Genomic DNA, 7,292 nt, shown 5'->3' on the forward strand with positions numbered 1-7,292 from the left:
TATATCGGTAAAAATACTTTGAAAGATTGCTTATCATTATTTACTAGTCCTGAATATTTGCATTCTCTATTATCTATAAATTCCATTCTTTCATATTCACCTAAAAATATTAACATTGATATATACTTTTATTTAGTGGGAACAAACCAAAACACATATACAATAATGTTCATAGCAACATTATTTATATTAACTCAGTATGAAAAACAACCTAAAAGTCAATTTATAGTAAAATGGACAAATAAATTTTTACTCATACAATAGAATACTATGCTATATATCAATTAGAACAAATGAGCCACAGTATTATGCCTCAATAATTCACAAACATAATAATGTATGAAAAAACCTAAGCATAAAGAAAAATGCATGATTACATTTATAAAATATTCAAAAACAAGCAAAACTAATATATGGTGTTAGAAGTCAGGATTATGGGGTGCCTGGGTGTCTCAGATGGTTAAGCGGTCTGCCTTCGGCTCAGGTCATGATCCCAGGGTCCTGGGATGGAGTCCCGCATCGGGCTCCCCGCTCAGCAGGGAGCCTGCCTCTCTCTCTCTCTCTCTCTCTCTGTCTCTTATGAATAAGTAAATAAAACCTTAAAAAAAAAAAAAGAAGTCAGGATTATGGAAATTTACTTTCCCCCAATATTTGCTAAATTCATTATACAAAAAAATACATGTACCTTTGATACACAATTTATAAACAGATCCAAATGATCTTATCACTAAATGCTGCAGCTAGTTTTTAATTAAAGATTCAAATTATTCATAAAGACCTTATTTGACAGAAATTTAAGGATAATTTTAATTATGTCATGAATATATAATCTGTAAGCCTCAGTAAGAGGGCCAATAAATACATCTACAGTAAAAATACATAAAATCTAATTCTTAACTTTGGATTCTATTCATTGTTTTGAAAGCATTTGATCCATTTTATATTTCCTTGTTCTCTTCAAGCCAAGATTTGAGAACTTTTTAAAACACCTCTAATGATAAACAAAACAGGAACTGTAGACAACTTAGCTTTCAAAAGTACATAAAGTAGAGGAGTCTCTGGGTGGCTCAGTTGGTTAAACATCTGCCTTCAGCTCGGGTCATGATCTCAGGGTCCTGGCATGGAGCCCAGTGTGGGACTCCCTCTTCAGCGGGGAATCTGTTTCTCCCTCTGCCTTTCTCCCCTTGCTCATGCTCTCTCTCTGTCAAATAAATAAAATATATATATATTTTTTAATTTTTATTTATTTATTTGACAGAGAGACACAGCAAAAGAGGGTACACAAGCAGGGGGAGAGGGAGAGGGAGAAGCAGACTCCTAGCTGAGCAGGGAGCCTGATGCGGGGCTCGATCCCAGGACCCTGGGATCATGACCTGAGCCGAAGGCAGACGCTTAATGACTGAGCCACCCAGGTGCCCCAAATAAAATATATATATTTTAAAAAGTACATAGAGACTTGTCTCTTATCCAACTTATTGGATCTTTCTAGATAAGACAGTGAAAAACCCAAATCAAAGTCAATGTAAATTCTAAAGGCCTCAGGATGAACCTATGCACACATAGAATATACATAGAGTGCATATTTACATCAGCTATTTAGAGGCTTCAAGTACATATGGACCTCTGTTCTATTTTCTACGAAGTTAGGGAAATAATATGCATAAAGATAGCATTTCAAGCACTTACTGAGGCTCCATTTTTTTTAGTGTATTCAATTATGGCAGTCTGTATAATGGGCACGCCTGTGTTCTTAGGAAGGAAAGCATAGACTGGAAATTGAAGGCTATTGATGTTATTGAACTGGTGTTTAAAATAACAAAGCAGGGGGCGCCTGGGTGGCTCAGTCGTTGGGTGTCTGCCTTCGGCTCGGGTCATGATCCCGGGGTCCTGGGATCGAGCCCCGCATCGGGCTCCCTGCTCGGTGGGAAGCCTGCTTCTCCCTCTCCCACTCCTCCTGCTTGTGTTCCCTCTCTCGCTGTCTCTCTCTCTGTCAGTTAAATAAATAAATAAAATCTTTAAAAAAAAACAAAAACAAAGGGGGGATGCCTGGGTGGCTCAGTCAGTTAAATGTCTGCCTTTGGCGCAGGTCATGATCCCAGGGCTCTGGGATCGAGTCACGCATCTGACTTCTTGCTCAGCAGGAGCCTGCTTTTCCCTCTGCCTCCCTCTCTCCCTGCTTGTGCTCTCTCTCTCTGACAAATAAGTAAATAAAATCTTAAAAAATAGTAAAAAATAAAATAATAAAGGGAATCTTTCCATAGGTGAAAAGTTCGAGGTCCTTCACAGATACAGTCAAGAAAAGGTCACCATCAAGCAGAGGCATCTGAGCTGAAGTCGAAAAATGAGTTCTATTACATTGTGAGCTTGAAACAAAATGTTTTAAGAGAAATATATAATATTTTTTAAAATATCACAGATGCATTCATTAGAATAGAAATGCAAAGGAAACAAATCTGTTTAAACTTATATTCTAGGTTTCCCCCAAATGAAATATTTAGTGGTTTGCAAAGAAGGGATGAGAAAGCAAAAAGGCAAAAATGGTTGTGCATTTTCTGGCATGGAATACGGATTATAGCCTACACTCAGTCAGATCATAGGCAAACACGGAGTGAACAAGAAAGGGACCAGACACCACTGATATCCCCACGTTTCTGGAGAAGATCTAGATGCAAATGACAAGCTGGGTACTCCGAGCACTCTGATTTCTTGAGCAAATCGCCTGCTGCTAGTTCTGTTTTGAGACACAGAACATAGCACAGCCTGTCATTACCGTTTACTCTGGATTGTGCATGAGCAAAGGGGAAGGATCAAAGATCTGGGAAGTATAGCTGACGGTCTGTCATGTCCCAGAAAAAATGCCTCCCTAGCTCAGCAAGTGAAGAGCCAATTGACCCAGGCCAGATAAAAGTGCATGGAGGGTTGGAAACAGTGGAAGAGGAGAGGACTGAAATGTGCACATTTACTCTATTTTAGTTGTCTTCCCTTCCTGCCTCCAAGAAAAAACCTCATACAAACGCTCATGTCAGTCATTTGGTTTTTATTATTGTTTTTGTTTTTAACTAATCCAAGGTTAAGACCCAGAAAAGGGAAAAAGGAAAGAGGAAAAAAAAAAAAAAAGTACAAGGAAATTTTATTAAGTTGGCCAATGTTATAGGTGACTTGTGCTCAAGGCCAGATGTAAAGAACCTTAATTAAATGTGTCTCAGAATGGTCTCTTTGGAGAAAGGAATAAAAGCATTCATCCACCGTTTCTGTCCGCCATTGGTCAGGGATAACTCTACTTTTTTAAATAGTGACCCTCCAAAGTTCCGGGTCACCCTTTTAAGAGTGACACCGTCAGGAGCACCAGGGTGGTGCAGTCGGTTAAGTATCAGACTCTGGTTTGGGCTGGGGTTGTGATCTCTGGGTTGTGCATTGAAGCCCTGCTTTGGGCTCTGCGCTGAGCACAGAATCTGCTGAAGACTCTCTGTCCCTCTCCTTCTGCCCCTCCCCCTGCTGTCTCTCTCTCAAATAAGTAAATAAATCTTAAAAAAATAAAAGTGACACCGTCAACAAAACCCTAGAGGAGGAAGCAAGAGATACAGGAGGGCTTTGGACAAATGTGGGTGTTGCCCAGATTCTGGGTGAAGCCTGCCATGAGCTAAATGCTCCAGTAGCAGCCAGAGCCAAAGTCAGGGCCCAGACTGCCATGGTGCACAAGACGTATCTAGTGGAAGTTTCAATTATTGTACAAGGAAGTATTACTTTCAATAGTACACATCTCTGGTTCAGAAAAGCCTAATAGAATATTGTCTGAACTTAATATTATTTTGTCAGTGTGCTCGTTAGGGTGGAGGAAACCATGGAAGAGAAATGACCTCTATTTCCCCCTCATCGTTTCCCAAAATTACGTCTTGCTATTTTTGAGAATAATTTTCTAGACCAGTTAGAGTGTCCCAGCTGGGAGTTAGAATGAGAATAAATCCTGAATAAATCAGATGGTGACATGCATCTCAGTTTTCCTTTAAGTTTAGACAACATAATGCCCATACAAATGTTTAGAAATTATAATAAATTTCAAAACAGAAATTAAGCCAGATGTAATTTTAAAAGCCTAAGACTTAGTCTATCAAATTGCATTTTCAAATTTTAATAGAGATATAAGGAATGTGCAGTGAACCAGAGAATTAGATTGAAGGAATGATAAAAAGTTTTAGGGCAATGTCTATGATTGAGTAAAGTATGGAAAGAATAGCTACCATACAGCAAATCTGTTAGGATTGTAACAAAAATTCATTGAAAATTAATATGGCTAAGAAGTAAAAGTTCATTAGAACTATATAAAGCTAAAATTGAAATCACATTCTTACTTAAATTAAATGTTATCCTAGGAAATGATTGTTTGCTTTCTGATGGATCAATAATGCTGAATGGTATACACTTATTTGTAAAGAGACACGTGCTAGAGATATTAGCTCATTATAAGAAATGTGATGCACTACCTTTAATTCAGCAAAGCTAATAAAGATACGACTTTGAGGATAAAAGGAAGGTTAGAATTTCCTTTCTCTGAAGACGTACAATATATTTCAAGAGTCATTATATTTATTTTTTTAAAAGATTTTATTTATTTTTTTGAAAGAGAGAGCACGAGCAGAGGGGAGGGGCAGAAAGAGAGGGACAGGAAGAATAGACTCCATGCTAAGCAGGGAGCCCCACATGGGGCTCCATCCCAGGACTCTGAGATCATGACCTGAGTCAAAGGCAGATTCTTAGATGACTGAGCCACCCAGATGCCCCTGTATCATTATATTTAAAAATCACATTCTTCAACTAAAAAGGTAATAAAAAAAATATTAAAAACAGGCTTGAGCATCCTGCCCCAAAACCTTGAAAACTGAAAGAAGCAATCTATTATTTCTTTCTAGAAAATTGTAAGAATGCAAATGCTAGAAATAAACAATGTAAAAGATGCTTCGTTTATGTGAAGTTCAAGATATTGTAAAATTAATCTATGCTTGCCGATGTCAGAAACTTCAGTGGGGGAGGGGTATACAGACTGGAAATAGGGAAGAGGCAGCCAAAAATCTTCCTTATCCCAATCTAAGTGATATGTTAGGAAGTGTACATATGCAACAATTCATTGAGTTGTATGCTTAAGATTACTGCATTGTAAGTATATTATGTTTAAAGGATAATAATAACTGAGGTAAGACCCATGCTATTCTTGCAGGCAATGTTACAATCTAACCATGTTTATCATACAAATTAAGTGAAATATTTATTAAATTTAACAGTTTAGAAAAGAGAATATAAAAGCAAACCACAAAGGTGAGAGAGAATAATAAAGTTAAAAGCACGTCTCAAGATATCAAAATAAGGCAGGGTTTTGTCTTTGAAAAGTGGGCATGGTGCATTTTGCCATCCAAAAGCTTTTCTTCCCTTTCTTGGTGACAACATTTTAGTTTGTGTTTTCTCTCATTCCACGAAATGTTGGTGCCACTTATTTACCAAATTGCCATATCATTTTCTTTTTTTTTTTAAAGATTTATTTATTTATTTGAGAGAGCGAGAATGAGAGAGAGTACATGAGAGGGAGGAGGGTCAGAGGGAGAAGCAGACTCCCTGCCGAGCAGGGAGCCCGATGCGGGACTCGATCCCGGGACTCCAGGATCATGACCTGAGCCGAAGGCAGTCGCTTAACCAACTGAGCCACCCAGGCGCCCGCCATATCATTTTCTAACCAGCTACCCAGTACTTCTGATCCGTTTCTGATGGCTTAAAATAAGTTCTCTACTGATTTTCCTTTCAAGAAGTCAAGCCTAAATCTTCTCTCTTTGAGTGTGGATTGCACCTAGAGACTCATTTTCAGTTTCTAGAATAGAGCAAAAGTGATAGTGTAGATTGGGGTACCAGGTCATAAAATGTGCTGTGACTTTATGCTTGCTCTTCTTGCAACACTAGATCTAGGGGAAGTCAGTGGTCATATCATGAAGACACCCATCTGTGGAACTGGGAGGTCCAGGCAACCATCCTCCATGGAGACAAATCTAAAAATATTCAACATTTGCTGCACATGGATGTCACTCTTCCCCTTGGCATTATAACCACTGGCAGTCATGGCTGTCCTCATCAAACTCAATACCACCTTTCCGACCAAGCGGATCCAGACCTTCACTACCTGTGCTGACAACCAGCCTGGTGTGCTCACTCAGGTTTATGGAAGTGAGTGTGCCAGGACCAAGGACAATAACCTGTTTGGCGAGTTTGAACATGCAGACATACCTCCTGCACCCTATAGGGTTCCTCAAATGGAAGTCACTTTTGATATTGATGACAGCGACATTCCCAATGTCTCTGCCTTCCAAGAACTGGCTTGCATCCTGTGCATTCAACGTGCAAGCAACTATTAAAGATGAAAAACTTCAAGGCAAGATCTACTTTGAGGACAAACCAAAAATTCCTGACAAGAGTAACGAAATCATCAAATGGCTTGATAAGAATCAGACTAGAGAGAAGAAAGAATATGAACATCAGCAGAAAGACTGCAGCCCCATCACAACCAACCTACTCCAGAGTGCAGGAGGCCTATCAGGAGGAAAGTCTGGGGCTTCCCTGGTGGTGGAGCTCCTCCAAATGATGGTGTCTCCCTTGGGCCTTTCATGGGAGAGATTGATTCAGCCAACCTAAGCATAGGTTTACCATTGTTCCACACAAAATATTGAAGGGCCCAAATGTGTAGCAAATGCCATGGTAATTTTAAAGTTGAGGTGCTGTAGTAAATAATTGGGCATTCTTGATACTTGAATATGGAATATGTACACAGGGAAAGGAAATATTGCAACTTACAAGTACTGTATCATAAGTGGAAAATGCAATGTCTTGAATAAAACTGTATTTAAAATTGGCAAAACCAAACAAACACCAAGCCACGTGGGCGAGCTTGGAGGCAGATCCTCCAGCCCAGCTTGGCCTGCAGGAGACTGTAGACATAGGCAACATCTTGACTGCAACCCAGTTTTCTGACCCATAGAAACTGTGAGATAATAAACATTGGTTTTGTTTTGTTTTTAAGATTTTATTTATTTGAGAAAGAGAAATAGTGAGAGAGAGCACAAGTGGGGGAGGGGGTGGAGAAGAAGGCTCTTCACCCAGCAGGGAGCCAGATGTGAGGCTCAATCCCAGGACCCTAGAATCATGACCTGAGCCAAAGGCAGACACTTGGGGTGCCTGGGTGACTCTGTTGGTTAAGCATCTGCCTTCAGCTCAGGTCATGATCCCGGGGTCCTGGGATCGAATCCCGCATCAGGCTC

The 7,292-nt window shown here is 39.6% G+C and overlaps 1 pseudogene; it reads left to right on the plus strand.

Moving 5' to 3' along the window:
- The first annotated feature begins 6,083 nt into the window (after positions 1 to 6,083).
- LOC102726782 (heat shock cognate 71 kDa protein pseudogene) lies at positions 6,084 to 6,846 on the plus strand (annotated as a pseudogene).
- Positions 6,847 to 7,292: the final 446 nt, after the last annotated feature.

This window comes from Leptonychotes weddellii, chromosome 2 (genome assembly GCF_054177405.1).
Source record: "Leptonychotes weddellii isolate Sample4059 chromosome 2, ASM5417740v2, whole genome shotgun sequence".
In the NCBI taxonomy this organism is placed as follows: domain Eukaryota; kingdom Metazoa; phylum Chordata; class Mammalia; order Carnivora; family Phocidae; genus Leptonychotes; species Leptonychotes weddellii.